This window comes from Artibeus jamaicensis, unplaced genomic scaffold, assembly GCF_021234435.1.
Source record: "Artibeus jamaicensis isolate MK-2021 breed Jamaican fruit bat unplaced genomic scaffold, CSHL_Jam_final contig_240, whole genome shotgun sequence".
NCBI lineage: Eukaryota > Metazoa > Chordata > Mammalia > Chiroptera > Phyllostomidae > Artibeus > Artibeus jamaicensis.
This window is the reverse complement of record NW_026521506.1, coordinates 24,879,595-24,902,177: the sequence shown is the minus strand read 5'-3', so window position 1 is coordinate 24,902,177 and position 22,583 is coordinate 24,879,595. Positions and strand designations below refer to the sequence as shown.

Sequence of the window (22,583 nt, the reverse complement as noted above, 5' to 3'; positions counted from 1 at the left end):
ATGGCTAAATAGCAAAATTGTGCCTTAAAAATATTCATTGGGATGATTTCAAAGTACAGATTTGCCCTTCAAAAACTGCATTATGACATTATAATGTTAAGCGAAGAAAACCAAGATAAGGTATAACCATAGAAACAAAAAAAAAATACAGGAAAATAGATTAGAAAAAAGGACCCATGGACAAAGCCAAAGGGAGGAAGGATGGAGGGTGGGAAGTGGGGGGGTGGGGCAGAGGAAAGTGGTGGTGGAAAAATGGAGACAACTGTACTTGAACAATAATAAAAATTTAAAATTAAAAAATAAAACAACAAAAAGAAGATCAAAATATTAAAATGGGCAGCCCTGGCTGGTGTAGCTCAGTGGATTGAGCTTGGGCCTGTGAACCATCCGATTGCGGTTTGATTCCCAATCAGGGCACATACTGGGATTTCAGGCCGGTTCCCTGCAGGCCAGTTCCCAGCAGGGGACGCACGAAAGGCAACCATACATTGATATTTCTCTCCCTCTCTCCTTCCCTTCCTCTCTAAAGATGAATAAATAAAATCTTTAAAAAAATAAAATGGGCAGTCCTTGAGCCTCTGTTACTCCTACATAAAATGTAGAAGACTGACTAGAAAGTGTTATTCAATGTTTTAAATCACTGGCTTGACTAAGCTGCCTAGACTTTAGGCCCTAGAGTGTTTGCACATTGAAGTCTACAGTAGGACTTTGAGCTCTCTGGTCCTAAGAGCTATTGGCTGGTTGGATTTTCAATTTACCTGTAACATGGTTATATATTATTTTACCATAAAAATATCATGAAAAGTTAATGTGCATGTTACTGGCTTTAGGGCACAGTGAGAATGAAAAAAGGAAATGTAAAGAGGAAAATAGAATACATCCCGAAACAAGATGTTGAATGAAACAAAAAAGCTAATTGCAGAATGACATACGCATTAGGATATTACTTATGTAAATTAACAAAAACATAGAAGTATATATACACACACCCACACACACATATACATATGTAAAAGTATACAAGTGCAATAGAAGAATACATAGCAAATTCATCTTTGCCTCTGGGAATGGATGGAGAGGAATGGGGCTGAAAATAGAGGACATAAATTAACTTGTCTGTAATGTTTTATTTTTCCCATTGGGAAAAAATCTAAAGCAAACTTTATATTGAAAATGGTAATAGATGTTATGCATCATAAATAAGTTCTAGAGATCTACTCTAGAACATAGTGCCTACACTTAACAATACACTTAAAAATTTGTTGCATAGATATGTTAAGTGTTCTTACCATTAAAAATGTTCTTTATCAATTCTGAGTAGAGATCCAGGTGTATTTGTTACATTATTGATTCTCAGTGCTTTTCATTATTTTTCTACTTACTCAAAATCAAAAATATATATCATTTTAAAAAACGAAATGTTGATTATTTCTTTTCTGTATTTTTAAAAACTGTGAAATGCTCATGGATTATTTGATAAATGATAAGTGGATTTAATCTCAAAACTAGGTTAAGGAAAAAGAGAAAAAAGTAACAGGACAGAGAAAAATGAAAGAGACAGTCACTGGGATAAAATAGAGAAAGGCCCTGGGAACCTCAGGGACTTCTTGACCAAAAGTAACAAAGAAATTCTTGTTCTGAAAATAAACCAAATATTTAACAACTAGACCCATTAAAAGATGAAGGTTTCTAAGTGTTCCATCCCCCACCATATGAATTTAAAACCCCATTTTCTTTCATTGATTTCTCTAAACAGAAACTTCCAGTGAGTCTCCTTGTACTGCTTAGCCTTTCAGGGAAAAATTTCCATCTCGGTTTCCAAGGTGGCTGTTATAACACTACAAATCACCTTCTGCCATCCCTTCTTCAGTCAAATTCCCACTGGTTTCCAGGAATCATATGGGGAATATGGTTCTCTGAATTTATTCCCTCACAGTACATAGCTTACATTTTTTAAACTAAATGTCTTACTACAAAAGCTAAACCTGTTGAAGATAAAGCTTTTCCTTTTTCTCCTACTGTCTTCCCCCAAACTAAATTCCTGTCACAGTCAGAAATGTTTTATTACACAGCTCCAAAAAAAAAATCTCAGTAATCTTGGCTCTTTGCTGCATAGTGATTGACAATTGAATCCATCTGCTTTTATCAATTAATTGTCTTTTGATTATCCCCATGGCCACTTTTTGTTAGTGATTTTCCCCCAGACCTCCTTACTTTTTGTGGGCACCTCACAATATGATATTTCTGAATGGCTCTTCCTACCCTGACTCTCGGCCACACCCAGAGCCAAAGCCTTTCTTGGTTGATGTAACTGAAGCACTGACTCCAGATTTTGTCGAAGAGTAGCAGTGACCTTGTATCTGGACACATAATATGCCAGGAAGACAGCTGTAGTCAAACAAGATATGGATCCTGAGTGACATCAGGAGAAAGGTTGAGGGCCCTGCTGATAAGTGAGGAGGATAGGTTGGGAAGATGGTCAGACAAGTGAGAATGTTAAACAAAATAGATAAATATGGGCTTCATGCATTCAGTAGCAACAGTCCCCCTTACACCTCACTGTTCAAATAGACCACTGATAGGAAAATCTAAGGAAAAGGATCAGAGCTTGACCTGTAATTATCACTCTCCTTGATTCACAGCATGGCTTTGGGTAACTTACTTTAAAGAATCTGAGACTCATATCCTCCATGTGAAAAATGGAAACTGTTACTGTGGGAAAAGACCTTACAGGTAAGTTTTATATCAAGCCCTCATTTTACAGTTTGAAAATTCTGAGACCCGAGAAATGAAAGCAACGTGTACTACATGATCTTCAATGTTTACCTTTCCTAAGTCCATGAGATTTTCTGTGAGGTCTTATGAAATACAACATAGGAGCCTAATGACTCATTTAGAAGAGAGGGGCTGGCTATACCAGTATAATTATAAGGTGTTATTGGCAGCCTTAACACCCATGGTCCCTGAACATAACTCTGTCTCTTGAATGAAGACACACCAGTCTAGGTTTACATTTCCTTAGGACCACTGAACACACAACTGTCTCCCACAGCTGACCATCTCAGCAACAAGCTCAGACAGCAGCTCTCTACCCTATCATCCACTGGAGCCTCTCCCACATCATCGTGTCCCAGCTGCTTGAGCAGACCTTCTACCTAGTGGTCTGGAAACACTTAGTCCCCCAGTATTTTTCTCTGGGCCCATGGTGGTCAATGCTACCTTATACCATGTGACACCCAGCATTTCAGTGCCATAAGTAGATGACATAGAGCAGCAAGAAGTTAATTGCAAAAGGCCTCCTACAGGGTTACTGGGAGATGGAGTCAGAGTCATACAGGTCAGAAAAAGATGAGGAAGTCAGAAAAGACAGGGGGCAAAATAAAGAGCATACCTAGGATCACACTTTTTTTCCAGTGCATATTATGCCAAAATGGCTTTTCATTTAAAAGAGTAATTTGTCTAGTATGTAGCCTGGCTGTCTGAAGAAGGCCTGTGAATTTTTCATTCTAATAAATTAAATTTTCAGAAAATAAATGAACCTCATTTCTAGCATTAGCTGCATCCACTTTAGGCCTCCATTAATGGATGGTATTTAGTGCTAGAAGATACCTGAAGGTAGAATGGCAGAGGTGAAAATAAAAAAGGAGAGATTAGTTCACTTACCTGCTTTTCAGCATCTTTCAGTGTTTGGCTAGAAGTGATTTGGCCTTGATTCATGAATCCCTGGGGTCAGCAACATCATGATATCACCAACATAAACAATAAACAAATAGGTCTTTATCTAGGTAATAAGCAAATGGGTCTTTCCATCTATTTGGGTGCTAAATATGTGTATGTTCAGCTACCAAAGCATTATTGAAATTAGTCAAAAAACAGCAGTGGCTTATAGGGAAGGGTGAGTTCAATGGCAAGGAAGGCCGATTCCAGCTTCTCTACCCAGATCTGCATAGTATTATCCTGATTCTTTGGCTCTTCTTCTTAACTGGTGACCACTGTTTTCAAAATTAAGTGGTGTATTTGGAGCTTTCTTCAGAAACAAAATGACAAATTGGGATTTTGCTTGCTCCCACTACATTATTTCTGATTTCTGAGTAACAAACCAGGCACACTCACCTCTTCCCCACAAATACACATATGGAAGAATCTAAGTGAGTCATGGTCTAGGATTTAACACCCAACACCTTAGCTTTGAGTTATAAAGCATGCTTATCTCTCTCTTTACAGCCTAACTTCCAAACTGCTTCTTCCTCAGATGAGTATGTGTTTTTGTCTAGTTTTAATTCAAGCCTCATATATCTGAAAACTCACTATAGCATTGGCACCATTTCCCTTCCTTTCACCTACTTAGCCAAATAAATATGACTATGTCATTTATGAAATATCTTAATATGTTGTGGCTACAGCTTTTCAAATACAGAATTTTCTATGAAAAACAACAATGTGACTTATATACCACATATACAACACATTCAACAGGCAATGGGTACATCTTTTCCCTTGCCGAGCAGTACGGTACATAGGCAGCCCACAAAAACAAACACACACAGATGTATACACAAATACAGAGAACCTTTAAGGGAAATTGAGAACAGTGTACTTACATTGAGGATAGCCCTATGAGTCTAAGCAAGGAGAGACTGAGAAGGCAACAGTTATGCCAGTGTACAAAGAAGGTACATAATAGGGTCTACTGATTCTCTGGGCCTTGAACAATAATGCCAACAAGTCAACACTGAACTCTGTGAAAGAGCTTTTTCCAAAATGCCCCCCACTTGGCTGAGGATCAAAGCATTGGGGCCACCAAGATGCCAAATAAACCCTAGATTCTATAAACTGAATGAACATCCCTTTCATAACCTACTCTTTTTTGTTAATATTTCCTCAACCAATAATTACTTTGGTCACAGAGATGGAGTTTGTTGTTATGAATAAGCCAGTTACCTTCTCCCCGTAGAGGAGGCTTTCATTTTAACAAAATGGAGTGGTACAAGAATCTGCAGCATGTCACTCCATCTCTGTTAAAAGGGTTCAGAAGAAAAACTTAGTTAATAGTATGGTATCTATAGTTTCTACCAACTCTACTGGTTCCATACTGTCCAGCTGATTTCCCTGTGTTCAAATGTCTGTAGTACTCATACTACCCCAGGTTTTGGAACTAAATCCCAGCCATAGACCTCAAATTCAATAAGTAGGCCCTTGTCTTATTCTACGTGGGCCATAGTATCTAATTTCAATTCTTACAGGATTGGGCTCCCTTCTGAACCCCTAGTCTTTCCAGAATAGTGATAAAAAGTTCTGAATATAGCCCTGGCTGGTGTAGCTCAGTGGATTGAGCATGGGCCTGTGAACCAAAGGATTGTGGTTCAATTCCCAGTCAGGGCACATGCCTGGGTTTCAGGCCAGTTCCCAATGGGGGACACACGAGAGGCAACCATACATTAATATTTCTCTCCCTCTCTCCTTCCCTTCCTCTCTAAAGATAAATAAATAATTTTTTTAAAAGTTCTGGATATATGTTGTACAATATGGCATCCACTAACCAAAAGATGGTTACCAAACACTGAAATGTGACTGAATTCCAACCTCTCACCCAGCAATAATGAGAAGCCCTGCTCTCCAAGTGTCAACAGAGGCTGAATTGGGAACCTGGACTTTTACACCCACCTGAAAGTAACAATGTGGCACACTGTCTTCCCCTGCTGGAGCAGGATCAGAGAAAGTTAGCTAAGACAGAATGTTTAAATAAGACCCAGAGTCTCATAACATTCTACAAAAATATCTAAATTTCTATCAAAAAAATCATTCATCATACCAAAAATGAGAAAGATCTGCAGCTGAATGAAAAAAGTCAATCAATAGATGCCAAAGCCAAGATGACAAAGATGTTAGAATTATCTGACAAAGATTTTAAAGCAGTCATGATAAAAAATATTTCATTAAGCAATTACAAACTCTCTCGAAACAAGCAAGAAATAGAAAATCTCAGGAAAAAATAGAAGATACATGAAAGAACCAAGTGGAAATTTTAGAAATGAAAACTAAAATAACTGAAATTTTAAAAAATCAACATGCCCACAGCAAGTTGGTGAGGAGGGCAGTGCAGTAGTCCAGGTGAGAGAGGGCAGGAGCTTGGTGTAGGGCAGGGGTGAAGATGGGAATACAGGACATAGGCAAGGTGAAGCTGACGGGAGATGGGACAACTGTGAGATAAGGTGGGCTGTTGCTCATGTCACAGAGTGCAGAGGTGGGGTCAGAGGTGGTGTGTTGGATCTGGGACATGTTGACTTTGAGATAACATCTAGGTGGATGTGCCAAGCATGCTGATAAAGTAATAAAGCACCATCTTTTAAAGCATAAAATAAATCAGTAGATGGGCTGTACAGCAGAATGGAGAGGACTGGGAAAGAATCAAGAAACTTGAAAATGGAAGAATAAAAATTATCCAATCTAAACAACAGAGAAAATAAAGTGAAAAAATGAATGGCCTCAGGAACCTGTGAGACTATAAAAAAATATGTAACTTTCCTGTCATCAGAGGAGGCCTGACATGATAGTATAAGAAGGCTTTATAGAAAACACATTAAAGAAATAATGCCTGAAATCTTCCCAAAATTGGTAAAATGCATAAACTTACAGATTCAAGAAGCTGAGACTATTCCAAACTGATGAACACAAAGAAATCAATGCAAAGGTAAATCGTAGCCAAACTTCTGAAAACTAAAGATGTTAAAAAAGAAAGATCTTAAAAACAATGAGAAAAAGATGATATTTACCTACAAGGGGGAAGAAAACAATTCAAATGACAGTAGATTTCTCATCAGAACCCATGGAGGTCAGAAGAAAAATAATACCTTTTTCAAGTGCTGAAAGAAAATAACTATCAACTCAGAATCCTATATCCATTGAAAATATCCTTCAGGAATGAAGAGGAAATCAAGAAATACTCAGATAAAGGAAAACTAAGAGAATTTGTTGCCAACAAACCTGCATTAAAAGAATGACTATAGGAAGCCCCCCATATATATTCCAGTACAAATAACATCTCTTTTTTATTACAAAATCATAAGCATGTAATTATGTAACAATGGTATCACACTCAAGCACACTATATGACATTTTAGGTGAAATGTTCAAATTAAAACTATAAATCACTACACTCATATCATTACCTTAACAACCACACTCATGCAGGTGTTACTTCAGCCAGACTCTGTATATACAGTCTGTCCAGAAAGCATCCAGTCATGCACTATAAAAAATAGAGACACTTATTGAAGAAGATACAAGATACAGGAAACACTGTACATAAAATAATGATGCCTCAGTCCCCTTTAAAGTAGGCACATTGGGACCTCACACAGTTCTCCCAATCACCATCAGCTGCCTGATCCCATTTTCCTGAATATCATCGACAGTCTGAAATTTCTTCCCTTTCAAAGGTGATTTTAGTTTTGGGAACAGCCAAAAGTCACAGGGTGCCAAATTTGGACTACAGGGAGGCTGGGTCACCTGGGTGATTTGATGTTTCACCAAAATCTCTGCATTGTGATATGTGAGCAGGTGTGTTGTCATGATGATGCTGTCAATCACCAGTTGCTCATAGCTGCAGCCTTCTGAATCATCCAAATAGTTTCCACAAAGGAATGTTCAAGCTTAACACAAAATTTAATGCAGATTTGCTGCTTGACTCCCTCAGTCATTTTGAATGTGATGTCCACACAGTACACATGCTCACTCAATGGCATCTACCACCCCCACTGACTAGTACAGGGAAGTCGTCATTGTTCATGCATGTGCATTCCAGTCCACTCTCTTTGGCTGCCAGGTTACATCAATGTCGCACAATCCATTCTCGTTATATTAACAGTGGCTGGACATTTTCCAGACAGACCTTGCATAAAGGAATTTTGGAATATCAGGAAGGAAGAAGAACAAAAAAATAGAAGTAAGAGTAAACACCACTGATTTTTTTGCTCCTGTTGACTTTCCGCAATTAACGTTTGACAGCTGAAGCAAAAATTATAACATTGTCTGATGTAGCTCTAAAAATACTATGCAGAGGAAATTTTTAGGACAATGATGTTATAAACGAGAAAAGATAAAAAGGCTTAAAAGTGGCAAGGAGTATTCATATAGGTAAAATGTTGATATTAGTAGACTGTGATAAGTTATGTACAGGCAGTCTGGAAAACAGTTTTAAAGTTTCTTAAAGAACTAAACACACACTTAATATGTGACCCAGAGATCATGTTTCTGGACATTTTCCCCAGAGAAATGAATACTATATTCATATAAAAACTAGTACACTAATATCTACAGTTTCATTCATAATAGCCAAAAACTGGAGACCACCAAAATATCCTCAACAGGTAGATGATTAAACAAAGTGTGATAGATCCACACCATGAAATACTGTTCAACAGTAAAAAAGAATGCATTGTCTATACACAGAACTTGGATGGATCTCAAGGGTCTTATGCTAAGTGAAAAAAACTCAACCTTAAAAGGTCACATACTTTATGACTCCATTTATATATCATTTTTGAAACAACAAAACTTTATACATTTAGAAAAAAGATTATTGATGGCCAGGGGTTAGAGATTGTGAGGGTGAAGGGGACAAGTGTGACTATAAGGACAATAGAGGGCTGGCCCAAGAGATATAGTTGTGGTGATGAAATGGTACTTTATCTTTGTGGTAGTAGTTACATAAATCTAATGTAATAAAATGGCATAGAACTAATCACATCCATTGTTCAATGTCAAATTCATGGTTTTGATCTTATGCTATAGTTATGTAAGATGTAGCCATTTGGGGAACTGGGTGAAGGGTACATAGAACCTTTCAGTCTTTTCAACTTCCTATCAATCTATAATGATTTCAATTTTTTAAATTTTATTTATTTATCTTTAGAACGGAAAGGAAGGAGAAAGACAGAGAGAGAGAGAGAGAGAGAGAGAGAGAGAGATCTATGTATGGTTGCTCCTCGTGCATCCCCTGCTGGGAACTGGCCCCTGCTAGGAACTGGCCTGCAACCCAGGCATGTGCCCTGACGGGGAATTGAACCACAATCCTTTGGTTCGCGGGCCCGTGCTCAATTCACTGAGCTACACCAGCCAGGGCAATGATTTCAAATTTTTAAAAATCAAGTCACTGTTAAAACATGGGGAGGAAATGGGGGACATCTGTAATAGTATCAACAGTAAAAAAAGATGAAGTCACTGAGACCGGCAGAGTAATGACCCTACAAAGTAGTTCATGACCTACTCCTAGAACTTATGAATATGTTAGGTTTTATGGACCACAGGGAACTAAGATTACAGATGGAATTAAATTTGCAAATCAACTAACCTTGAGATGGGGGAGATTATCCTGTATTATTCATCCAGGTAGATGCAATGTAATCACAATGGTTTTTCAAAGTGAAAGAAGATAGCAGAAGAATGAGTGTAAGAAAAGGAGATGTGACAATGCAAGCAAGATTGAAGTGATGCAATATAAGGAATCAATCCACCACTGCTGACTTTGAGAATGAAAGGAGACCATGAACCAAAAAAATAAAACAAAACAAAACAAAAACCCACAGGCAGACTCTAGAAGCTGGAAAAGGCAAGGAAATGTAGTCTCTCCTGGAGTTTCCACAAAGGAATTCAGCCCTGCTCATACCTTGATTTTAATGCAGCGAGATCTATTTCAGATTCCTAACTTCTAGAACTGTAGGATAATAAATTTATGTTCTTTTAAACCACTAAGCTTTTAATAATTTGTTACATCAGCAATAGAAAATGAATATAACCACCAACCAGGGGTTAAAAAACTAACCTATTGAAAAATGGACAACTGGCTTTTTGCAGAGTACATTCAATTCATTTGTCAGAAGTCAATAACTCTGTACTATAATCTTAAGTCAATGGTCAATACATCATGGCTAATTCTATTTGCAATTCCACATTTCCAATGATAGAAATCTTGCCTCAAAATTGCCAAAAAAGAAATATATCACTCCTTATTAAATGGGACCTGCTAAGCCAATGCAGAAATAAGAATAGAAACATTTGTGCCATGGAGGCTGGAGATGTCTCAACCTAGCTAGAAATACCTATTTGCTAAGGAATTTCATGCTGTGTTGGGAAAACAAGGCATCTATACTTAGTTTCTAAGAAGGAGAATATAGAAATAATAGAAAATGCATGGAATTAGAAAAATGGTAGGGTAAATTAGTACAGATGGTAAAAAAGCCCAGCCAGGAACAAAGCTAATTTCATGTAAGAGAGGAGAATATGTTTTATTATTTTTTCTGTCCCCAGTATCCCAGTGCTTAGCACATAATAGGTGTTCAATAAATGTTTACCAAATTGAAATAGAAATGATCATTAATAGGCCCTTCCAGAATCAGGATTCTATTAGACTTCATACTGTGCCATACTCCAAACTGCTAAGACAAGAAACAAAGAGACAGGCAATAAACATTATTTATGGACAGGAACATCACCTGTTCCTACCTCCCCAACTGCAAAGCATAGATATGGCATATGTTCGTGTTTGCAGAGCTTAAGAAAATTTGCCTTTAATATATGATGCTACATTTCCATGATGGCTGATATTCCAAAAGGCCCATGAGTCCTAAGGGTCCTCATGAAGATATCTGGACACCGCCTCCCTACATGACTCCATCACCATACCTAACAATCAGTGCTGGCAAGAATTGCCAATTTTTGTCAAGATAATTGACTAAGAGAAATACATAGAGATAGGGAAATAGATGAAAGAGAGCAAGAGATGGGGTGGGTGAGCACAAGTGAGCTTTTACAGGATCTATTTTATATATTAATAATGAACTTGTATAGTGTGAGTGCTAAACAGACCTTTGTAGGTATCTGAAAGTTGACAAGTCAAGGATTTGGGGAAACTAGCCTTGGCTTTTTCTTGGTGAGAATAGCAATATCAAAGTGAGTGCTAAGTGACTCTTTTTCATAATAAAAAATGCCTGTGAAGGCCAAGCAGAAAAATGCTCACAACAGTAGCTGAGAGCTGTAGCCCATAAGTATACTAATAACAGGATTTTTTTGAAGAGAGTCATTTTCATGGCTTCCATTTCAGGATACTTATGACCATGACAGCCAAGCAATAGTAATTCTTGTAACAACTAGGCAAAGGCTATTGCAGGAGTTTTTAACTCACAATGCATGGTTGAATTTCCTAAAAATGTATGCAAGTGTCATATATGTAAATGTGCACTTTTCTGAAGAGAGTATTCTTGGCATTCATTGAATTTTCACAAAAGTTCATGCCCCCTAAAAATGTTAGGGACCACTAAACTACATGGTGATGGCTCACTTTATTTTCCTACTCAGTAACACACACTTTCAGAATGTGTTGCAGTTATTTAATAACTAAAGAGACAGGAGGTCTCTGTTCAAGCAAGTGGCAAAAACTGGTCTCTGGGTTAATAAATCATGAATGCCTGGAATAACGTGGCAAATATTGGAGAGGAAGACAGAAAAAAATGTGGTAGCACCACAAAATTTCAGTTACGCAGGAAAGAAAAGATCACTATTGACATTTTGGCTCAAACAAACAAATTCACACATAGATTTCACTTTTTGGGTCATTCCCTGCCACTTTACCAGGTTCTGGACAATCTCTCAAACCCTAGATATCAACTGATAAGTATGTGCTCACAAAATGTAGACTCATCTTAGCATTGGCCTAAGTAAAGCTCAGTTACAAAGGGGAAGCTTGAAAACATTTTCAAAAGGAACTCCATATGGACTCAACATTTTTTTCTTGTCTACATGATTTCTTTTACCGTAGCAGGCACATTTGGCCTATGGGCCATAGTTTCCTTTGGATCCTGCCCTAGATCAGTGAAAGCAAATCACAGGTACTTAGGACTGGAAGACAGTTTAAAAGATTATCTTGTCCATTACAGAAAAGGCAAGTGGAAATAAATGTTATTTGGCATATATATGTTATTTGTTATATATATATATATATATATATATATATATATATATATATATATATATATATATGGATATTTTTTGCAAGAACACATGCAAATTATTGTGGACAGAGAGTTAACTGTGTACTTTATTTATTTACTTATTTATTTTTAGAGAGATAGCAAGGGAGAGAGAAAGGGAGGAAGAGAAACATTGATGTGCAATTGGTTGCCTCTTGAATGTTCCCTACTGGGCACCTGGGCTACCACCCAGGCATATGCCATGACTGGGAATTGAACCAACAACCCTTTGGGTCAGAGGCCAGAGCTCAATCCGTTGAGCGATACCAGCCAGAGCACCTGTGCACTGCCTAAAACATATCCTAAAAGGAATTCGCACTCCTGTTGATACCACCCTATTGTTTTACAACTACCATTGTCAGGATGATCTTTCTAAACCTAAGTACCTCCTGATACGCTTTAGGCTTATTACCTATCACCAGTCTTTCATGAAAGTAAGAGCAGCCACTCTCCAGCATGCAGATAGCACGTCTTTATGTATGTGTTTGTGAATTTGTGCACACACGCACACACATGCATTTTGGAGGGGTGTCCAATTCTGCCAAACCCAAAGCCTGAATCATTTTGGGAGTTCTTATCCTCCAGAAAGACTTCTTAGCTAGGAAAAGGATAGGCTGAGTCAGTTAAGGGAATAGAAACCCTGATAGTTCATTATCCCTCCCCCATCAAGTTTTTTAAATTAATTTTTAGAGGGAGAGAAGGGGGGTAGAAAGAGAGAGAGAAATATCAATTTGTTGCTCTATTTACATATTTATTTGTGGATTCTTGTATGAGCCCTGACTGGAGGTCCACCTGCAATCTTGCCATACTGGGACAATGCTCTAACCAACTGAGCTACCCAGCCTGGACCCAAACTGGTACACATTTAAGGGTAAAATAAATGTCCTGGGACAACAGGTATAAGCCACAACATGTGGCCACACTATTTATAGTTATCCATAGAGAAAATGCTTAATTTCCCACAAACAAAATGAAAATCAACGCGTGTTCTGGATGGGGGACTGCTAGTTAAGCTGTCAGGCCCACAGTATAGTTTTGGTCACTAACCTCTAACCTCCCTCAAGTTAAATATTAGAAGCACCATCTTGGTTAAGTTAGTCTTGTAATACTGATGGGCTACTGAGGGGGAGAGGTATAACTTTTTAAATGGGGTTTGAAGGTGTTTGAGAAAAATAGTAGATAATTGTCTATAACAAAATCATCTCACTGGGAAGTATAAGATGATCTATTAAAGTGCCTTTTAGAAAAATTAAAAATTAGGTGCTTAGTAGTTGATCCTGAAGACCTCAGTTCTTTTCCCCACCAGAGAACAGGCAGAGAAAGACATCAGGGCACACTGCTTATCCACAGGAAAAAAGATTTTTAAAAAAGAGCACATTCCCAAGCAGAGGCCTGCAAATCACTGTGGTCAATGAGGGACCCAGGGGAAGATAGACTAGAGGGTCCTCACCCCTTACCTGTAGCTGGTCCAGAAAAGGCCCTACCATCACTAAAAGGCATCTTTCCCCTACCCTGCACTGACTGACCCCACCCCACACAAGATTTCTGCAAGGTTGTGATGTGCTTAATATTGCACAAAGCCAGTATTGTTTGAGAGGAGAGGAATGTTCATCTCTGCCTAAAACAGAGTTTTCTGCGTGACGGAAAATTCTTAAATTAAAGGTAGCCCCTTGGGTGTAGTCTTGTCCAGTGCCATTTGTTTTGTTTCTAAGGAGCCCTGGAGAAGTGGCATGGAGAGCCCAACAAGTCCTTTGTGCCTGACTCTGTGACCCTGGTTTCGAAAAGGTGGAGAAATTGTCAATTAGGGAGCTGATGGGAAATTTTTTGGAGGAGATAAAAGGGGGAAAATGAAGAAAAAAATTAAAATGTCCAAACCTGCTTTCCCTATCAAACCAAAAGCGGTTGAAACAGTGAAACAAGATGACCTACTCCTTAGTGTATCATTTCTCTTCCCTATCATCTCCTTTGGTCCTTTATTTTTTTCTTACTTCAGTACAGAACACTTAAACCATGTATGTGCCAGCAGATAAATACATGTAAAGATATGTAACAGGGTAAAAGGCCAATTAGAATCTCTTTTATCCCCCTTACTAAAGGATTTGGAGAGAAAAAAAGTATTCACTAGAACCATGCTTAGTAACAGAGCAACTGCAATTAATGCTTCTTTGGTAAAGCTAGTCCATCTCCAAAGCAAAGACTTCCATGAGATGAGGACCTACACAATGATTGTCAGAAATCCATGAGCATATCTTTGAATGTTTAAAATGCAACACTTATCACTTTTCTCATCTCTCTTCTCCCACCTCCTAAACAGGCAACATTACCACGTCTTTAGTTCTCTCTGCTCTGGGAAGTTTACAGGTAACTAGAAGATTGTAGAAAAAAGAAAAAGAGAGGACTGGGTGAAATAGAATGAAAGTAGCAGTGTTCTGTACTTGTTTGACTTTGACAACAGGGTGTTATATATTTGCGTGTGTGTGTGTGTGTGTGTGTGTGTGTGTTTAAAAAGCACTGATGCATTAAAGATTTATTCACCGAACAGGTTGATTTACTTAACAAACTTGACACATCAAATTTTACCAGGTTCTCACAATAATTGTTACCCATTTATCAGAGCTGTTATTTAGCCAGATATTTGTTTTAAAGTATTAGTCATTTAAAGGAAAATACTGAACAATCAATCTGTGGTTAATTTTACTTATGTTATGTTATGTTTGTTATGTTATGTTATAGCAACAATTATCTAGTAGAATCTCTGAAATCTAATCTTTCCAGGGCCATTTAATCTCCACCCAAAATCTATTTTTCTCCTAGTAATAAATTTTTGGTTAAAATCACATGAGAGGGAAAAATTTTTAACATGGACAATGTCCTTTCATGTTATGGTATTTTACACTTTCGATTTACAAAGGAAGAGCAGTTTGTCAACATACTGTTAAAATCACAAATGTGAATACTGTTAACCTAAAAAAATTGGTTATAATAATAAAAGGATATGATTTTGTGGGGGGGGGTGAAAGGACAGTTGGGGAAAGCTAAGTGGGTAATTAGAATAAGAAAAGGAAAATGGAGTTAAATTTCAAGTTTAAATTTGTTGAATAACCCTACTCCATTTGTACACATGTCCATAAAAATTATATATTTTTTAATTCAATTGCAATCTATACAGGTTCTGTGAGAGGTAAAATATTGGAAAGTATTTCCAAGTCACAAAAATGTCTAATCACTAGCTGCCCTGGCTGCTTTGAATTCCTGTATTGTAAATATGCCATTTGCAAAAGCAAGAGGCTCATTTTGACCTCCTAAGTCAAGGAGTGTGGGGACTAGGAAAGATGAGGTGAGGGGAGAGAAAGGGAAATCCCACTACCACACAAATAAATCTTTGACCTAGTAAAGAAATACGTTTTTGTTGTTACTGCTGGGTAAAATGTTCAAGTGTTCAAGAAATTAGACCCTGTAATAAAAATGTACCAGCCCAAATTTAAATTGTTCACTAGACAGATGGTTAATTATATTCACAGCCACATACTTCACTGGGATAGAGTTTCAGACACTCAGCCAGTTTTATTTGATTAGCAGGGTTCCCAGTTAATATGTAAAATGACAGTTACTTAGGGCTTTTTTGTTCCCTTCTAAAATATTTTTAAGTAAGTGTAAATTCTCCTCAGCCATGACAGCGTCATTGCTGTAAATAAAACGTTTGGTCATATGTTGCCGTATGTATAAAAGATGTAAGGGAGATTTATCCCTGGAAACTCACTCAAATGATCTCTACAGTTCAGGGAAAACCATTGGAGCACCTTTCTCACCAAGGCAAATATTACAGGACTCTCAGCACACTCCGCTTCACCAAAAACAACCGAAGAGATATTCAAATCCCGGGTTAAAGTGCTTTAGATGCTTTTTAAAACACCCTAGGCAGCCGTACACACAAATCATGTCTTTTCAGATAACAATCTAGAAAATGGAATGTTAGGAAAAGGCCACATAGCTAAGTATACTGCACAGAATTCAACAACGTGCTGGGAGCCAAAACGTAGAAGCAAAATATGAAACCCACTCATTCCAAACTGCAACCAGAAACTCGAGAAAATTCAAGTGTGCTGGTGTCAAAATGGGGATGCCATTTTTTTTTTTTTTTAACTTCGAAGAAGACAGAAAACCTTGCGCCGGTGATTCAGTCTCTCATGAATCCGACCGACAGAAGCAGTCATGCTGAAACCACTGGATTCCTCAGCAGAACGGCGCCAACTCAGCGGCGCGTTTTCCACACTTTCCCGGAGCCGGGCCCCGATCCCCGCGCGGGCTCACGGCCTCCCCACTCCACCCGGTGTGCCAGACTCCAGCGGATGTGTGTGGCGGGGCATGGCAGAGCGCAGCTCCAGAAGCCACGCAGGAGCGCGGCAATTCGACTGCCCTCCTGAGAGGGAAGGGGCCTCGGGGCAATGCCCCCAATGGTGACATGCTGAGTGAAGCTCGATAGAGCCCCTAGTTGAAAATCACCCGCAGCCCCAGTCGAGTGGCGCGTGCTCAGAGGCGCTCTGTGGTCCGCAGGGCAGCGCCGCGCGTGCGGGAGGCTCAAGGGGTGCGGGCCGCAGTGCTTCGCACCTTTGCCGCTTTTGCCCGGGCCCGGGATCGTGCTGCCGCGTGGGTTTTCCCGCTCACGCCGAAGCGTTCGGTGTTCATGCCCATTCCCTGGCCAGAGTCTCTTGGGCAGCATCCCGAAAGGAGGCAACACTTGGCTGGTGCCCGCTGCCTGGCCCTGTGCGTGTGAGCGCGGAAGCTCCAGCCGCCTGCTTCCCCTCCCCCCCGGCGCCAGCAGAGAGAGAGGCCTTTCCTAGATTGCAGTGCCTGTCAGGGCGAGTCGGGACCGCGCGCCCCCGCGGCCTTGCTACCTAGTACACAGACACACACGCTCGCCATTCTCGCACCGACACCCTCCCTTTCGTCTGCCCTTCCTCCTCTCCTGTCTCGGCCTCCCCCAATCCTTCCCGCCCCCTGCCGCCGCCACCCGGAGTCAGCTGGAGAGCCGGCGAGGAGGCCAGGGGGCTGCGTGGCAGCGCCCGTACTCACCTCGCAGGCCGACTCTTGGGTGCACGTCGCGGGCGGGCTCAGGCAGCGGCCACTGGAGTGAGCGCGGCCACAGTTAAAGCTGGGCTCCCGCCACCACTGCCGTTGCTCTAGCTGCCGCCGCTGCTACTGCTGCCGCTGCCGCCACCTCTGCCTGAGCTCCATGCGCCAGGCCCGCCAGGTGGACGCGCCTCTCTCCCTCAGGCGCCGCCGCCGCCTTGCTAGATGCTGTCAGAGCTGTTGGGCTTTGGACCTGGAGCTCAGTGACTCAGTGGCTGCCAGCTGCGCCCGGGGTCTGCGCTTGGCCCGCACCAGCTCTAGCCCGGGCCGTGGCTACCTCGAGAGACGGCTGCGCGCTTGGCGCTGGAGCCCGCTCAGTGCGGTACAGTGGCTTTCGGCGGGAGGGAGAGAGAAGGAGGGAAGCTGCCACTGTCACTACCCCGTTAAAGCTACTGCTAAATGCTGCTACTGTCGCTACTGCTACTGCTGTGGTGGCGGCGACGGCTGCTGCTGCTGCTGCGGCTGCTGCTACTGGTTTTCCTTCCCGGGTTCTCCCTCTGCCTCGTCCCCCTCCTCCTCCTCTTTCTCCTCCTCCTCTTCCTCCTCCTCCTCTTCTTCCTCCTCCTCCCCCTCCTCCTCCTTCCGCCGTTTTTCTCACAGCCTCCGCGGGCGCTGCCTGGTCTCCTCTTCTCCCAGAGCTGCCACTGCCCATTCAGAAAGGTGCCCAGAGTGGAACTGCCTCGGCTGCCACCATCGCTATTGCCCCTGCCATTGTTTCCTTCAATCTGGCTGTTCTTGCTGGACGCGTTCCCCCTTTACCTCCCTTCCTCGCCACTGTCCTCCCTTTCTCTCCCGTTTTCTCTACCCTTTCTAAGGCCTCTTCCCTATGTCCCCCCTCCCACTCTGTCCGTCTGTCCCTCCCTCCCCTCAGACTCCCGGGAGCGCGCACTGCGCAGCCACCTGTCATAAAGGGCGCGCACCCCCTTTCCCACCCCTACCCCACCCCCCACTCATTCTTGCAGCTAGCCCTGTCCACCGCGCCAGTGAAGCGTTCTTTCCCCAGCAGACAAGCAGGCGGAGAGCACTCTCCCACGTCTCTCAGGGTGGTTATCTGTACAGAGAGGGGCGCTCTGAAGTTTGGGAAAGAACATCTCAATGGCTTCTCTCACCAAACATCTAATCATTCAACCTCTACCTACCCTTAACTTCAGAGCCTAGGCCTCCAGAAGGGTGGGTCGTGTTGGAAGGTTTGAATGAAGAGCCATTTCCCAAAGAATTGGACAGGTGTTTTGTTTTGTTTTGTTTTGTTTTGTTTCGAATAAAGAAGGAGAGAAAAAGGGAATCTGAAATGTGCCAGGAAGGAAATGGGATCTGCTCAATTGCTGTCATTGAGAAACCCCTTAGGTGGTCATGCCCCTTCAGAATTCCTGGGAACTCAACAGGAAACAGCACGGGGGTCAAGATTAACTTAGAAGGGACCACTTGGCACTCCTGGAGCCCTGGGTGTAAGCTTGGGACCTGGGTCCCTGAACCACCACCACTAGGAGCCAGGGGGAGAGATAGAAAGGTTGGTGTCAGAGCAAGAGGAGTCAAACTAAGCACTTTGTGTGCACTTGCTCCAGCAAGCCATAGCCAGAGCACAGCTTCTTCACTCAGGGTTCTCTGCTGCCACAGCTGCAGTCCCATTTTGCTGCAAATGCTTAGGCTTTGAGACCTGATGTGTGCAACTTTTCACCATCAACAGAAGCTCTATGGCCTGTCGCAAAACCCCTTCCCAGAATAGGACAGGTTGGTAGGGGATGGGGCTATTTTCTTTTCCCTGGCAAAGTGGAAGAAACAAGTGTTCTAGATATCCCATTGCCAACAAGGTCTGGGATGTCTAACCAAGTCTGAGGCACTCTCCATGGGTCTTTCATCACTGAGCCATGATGTATCTGAACACAGGGGGCCCGGCCCTTTTACAATTAATTCCTCATCTATGTGCCTCGGTTTCTGCCATTCCACCTGCTTGGAACACTCTTGTTTTTCCCCCCTCTCACTTTAGATCTATGAAACTCATCCATAAATAAAATTCATTGTGAAGTCATTGACAGTTAATAAGGCCTTACTATGTGCCAGACATTGTGCTAGGCAATTTACATGAATTATTTTATTTAATTGTCAAAATAAACACAATTTTATTACTCCCATTTTACAGGTGAGAAAATTGAGCTACAAATAAATTAGATGTACCTATCTTGAGACTAGAAACAATAGCTTCTTTGTCTTGCATCTGTGAAGCACTGTGCAAGTACATTTGTATCTCTACGGTACTGAGGTAAATATGAAGAAAAATAATACTTATTGCGCATAGGTTTACCAACTCTTGGGGGTTTTGCTTTAAAGGCATTTGCATCCACACCAAACATGTTTTGTGCAGCACTACAAACGTATAGAAGGAGGAAGCGTGTATCTCTAGAAAATATTAACTGTATTTAAGAACTTGTCAATCTGGGAAAATAATTGTGTAACACAGTTCACATTGCTTACTTACTGTAGTTTTCATTAGAATTTTAAAGTTTTCAAAATATACTCATATGTGATTAAAGCCACTAGAAATAATAACATCCATATGCAAAAAAAAAAAAAAGAAAAATAATACTTGGCCTGAGTCCTCAAAAACGAAAAGGTTAAACATTGAAATGCCGCCAATCTACTGGCTGGATCTCAATGGCCACTTTTCCCATTGTTGGAAAGCACATTGTTTTCACCTCTATGAACCATTTATGTTATTCTTCCCTTTGCGAATTAATTGCTAGTTAGTTACCGGTTATAATTTGCATCAGTGCCCTCCACCCAAAGACTACCAGGAACACACCAGTAGTTGAACAAGTTTATTACTTCTTACAGTTACAGAGAATGTACACCATAGATGTAATGGGCTGATCTGTGTCCCCTCCCAAATTTATACATAGAAGCCTTACCACGAATACCTCAGAATTTGACTATATTTGGAGATAGAGCCTTTAAAGAGATGATTGAGCCTTTAAAGTTGAAATGAGGTGATTGGGGTGGGTCTAAATTCAATCTGACTATGTCCTTATAAGAGGAGAAAATTAGGACACATTAAAAAAACACCAGGGGCATGTGGACACTGAAAAGGCAGTCATCTGCAAGCTAAGGAGAAAATTCTCAGGAGAAACCAAATGTGCCAGCCACATGATCTTAGACTTCTAGCCTCCAGCATTGTGAAAAAATGAACTGATATTGTTGAAAACAATCGGTCAGTGGTATTTTTTTATGTTAGCCTTAGCAGAGTAATACAATAGGGAAACGTGAGGTGTCTTAGTCAGAGGGTGATAGAAAGAGTGCCCTGGCTGGTGTGGCTCAATGGATTGAGTGCTGGCCTGTGAATCAAAGGGTCCCCAGTTCAATTCCCAGCCAGGGCACATGCCTGGGTTGTGGGCCACATCCCCAGTAGGGGGCACGTGAGAGGCAACCACACATTGATGCTTCTCTTTTTCTCTTTCTCCCTCCCTTCCCCTCTGTCTAAAAATAAATAAGTAAAATCTTTAAAAAATTATTACAAGATTTTGGCTTCGGATTTTGGGTGATTGGGGGGAGAGTCTAAGAAAGTTGGGATTCATTCTGTAGAGTGCTGTCAGAAAGCAAGGACAATTCTATATATAATTGGGCATCCTAATAAATTGTATTTACAGGGAGCAGACTGAAGTGGGCATAAAGCTTTTGTGGGGCGGCACAGTAACCTTGTTTTTGTCTATGCTTAGACTAAATTATGAAGTAGCATTGTTTTGTCTGACTTTATCATGTTATCAGAGTAACCTTGTCTGATGTCAGTATTTTCTGAGATTTGTTATGTCCAACAGGAAAAGAACATGGCCTACCTGTGAGTGCCAGGCCAGCTTCCAGATGTCAGGGATGGCTTTTTTTCTTTTTCTCATATATGACTACATAACAACATTTATTAGTTGTAACTAACTTGGCCTTAGGCAAGTTACCTTACTTCTCTGTATCTCAACATCCTCACCTCTAATTGGGGGAAATGTAATTAAACATAAGGTTGTTGTGGGAACAAAATGAAGAATATACATACATATGCGTGTGTATGTGTAATGTTAGAACAGTGCTTGGCACACAGGCAGCATTCATTAAATGTAAGCTATTATCCATTTCTGTCCTTTCCAACAGACCATTTAGCACGAATTAGATATTATTATAGTTATGTATTTGTACTTTCTCCGTTACTGGAATGTGAGGTCCTTGAGGGCACGGATAATGCTTATTGCCATAATAATGATACCTAACCTTTATTGAGTGATTTCAACAGGCCAGGCACTGCTGTTATTTGTAGTTACTCCAAGAAAACTCCTGAGACCTGTAGGCTAGTGTGGGTGTCCTCCTCTGTGCCCTCATAGTACCTGTGCTTACCTTAATTACTATACTAAGCATAAGATACTGACATTGTCTGATTATGTGTCTTCTTTCCTTTCTAGACTCTTTAGTTACAGAGAGGAAAACAGGTATTTTTTAAATTTTCCAAATAAAAAAAGTATGTATTTAATGTGTACAATGTGATGTTTTGATATATGTGTACATCTTGAAACGATTATCACAATCAAGGTAATTAACATATCCATTGCTCACATAATTACAATTTATTTGGTGTGGTGAAAACACCGAAGATCAACTTTCTTAGCAAATTGCAAGTGTAAAATACAGTATTATTAATTATAGTTACCATGATATACATTAGATCTCCAGAATGTACTTGCCTTGCATAACTGCAACTTTATGCCTTTTGAACAACAGCTCCCAATTTCCCCCAGCCTCAGCCCCTACCAAGTACCATTCTGTTGTCTGTTTCTATGGTTCAACTTTTTTAGGTTCCACATGGAAGTGAGGTCATGCAGTATTCATCTTTCTCTGTCTAGCTTATTTCACTTACCATAATGTCCTCCAGGTTCATCCACATTGTCACAAATGTCCAGATTTCCTGCTTTAGGCTGAGTAATATTCCAGTGATGTGTGTGTGTGAGAGAGAGAGAGAGAAAGAGAGAGAGAGTTTCTTTATTCATCTATCAACAGATTCTTAGGTTGTTTCATTATCTTGGCTATTGTGAATAATGTTGCAATGAACACGGGGGTTAGGTATCTCTTCAAAATACTGATTTCACTTGAAAGCAGGTACTTGTAACTTTGGTGCCCATGTCTGATCATAGTGCCTAGCACAACAGAGGAACTCAATATAAAGGCATTGATCAAATTTTCACTACATTCTTTGCTCTGCCTAGGGGGGGACTTAGGTCAAGGCACCTGTGTTAGCTTACGTCATCCCTTTCCCTGGGGTTTTATTGACTCAAAAGTAACAAGGGCTCTCTAACATACCCATTTTCCCAATGAAGTATATCTAAAGGAGAGAATTAGCATGAAACTTCAATGCAATAAGGTGCCATGTGGGAACAATTGGCATCTACTATTTAACAGTCA

General features: G+C 40.6%; 1 protein-coding gene across 10 annotated transcripts in view; it reads right to left on the bottom strand.

The window, feature by feature from the left end:
• NEXMIF (neurite extension and migration factor) overlaps nucleotides 1–17,638 on the bottom strand; it is a 199,248-nt gene extending 181,610 nt beyond the window's left edge. For 9 of the 10 annotated variants that reach the window (XR_008391052.1, XM_053662385.1, XM_053662388.1 and 6 more), the window contains exon 1: nucleotides 17,100–17,638. The gene's annotated coding sequence lies outside the window, so the exon portion shown is untranslated. Of the gene's footprint in view, nucleotides 1–7,169; nucleotides 7,250–17,099 lie in introns of all 10 variants that reach the window. The other variant, XM_053662389.1, reaches the window with a different exon arrangement.
• Nucleotides 17,639–22,583: the final 4,945 nt, after the last annotated feature.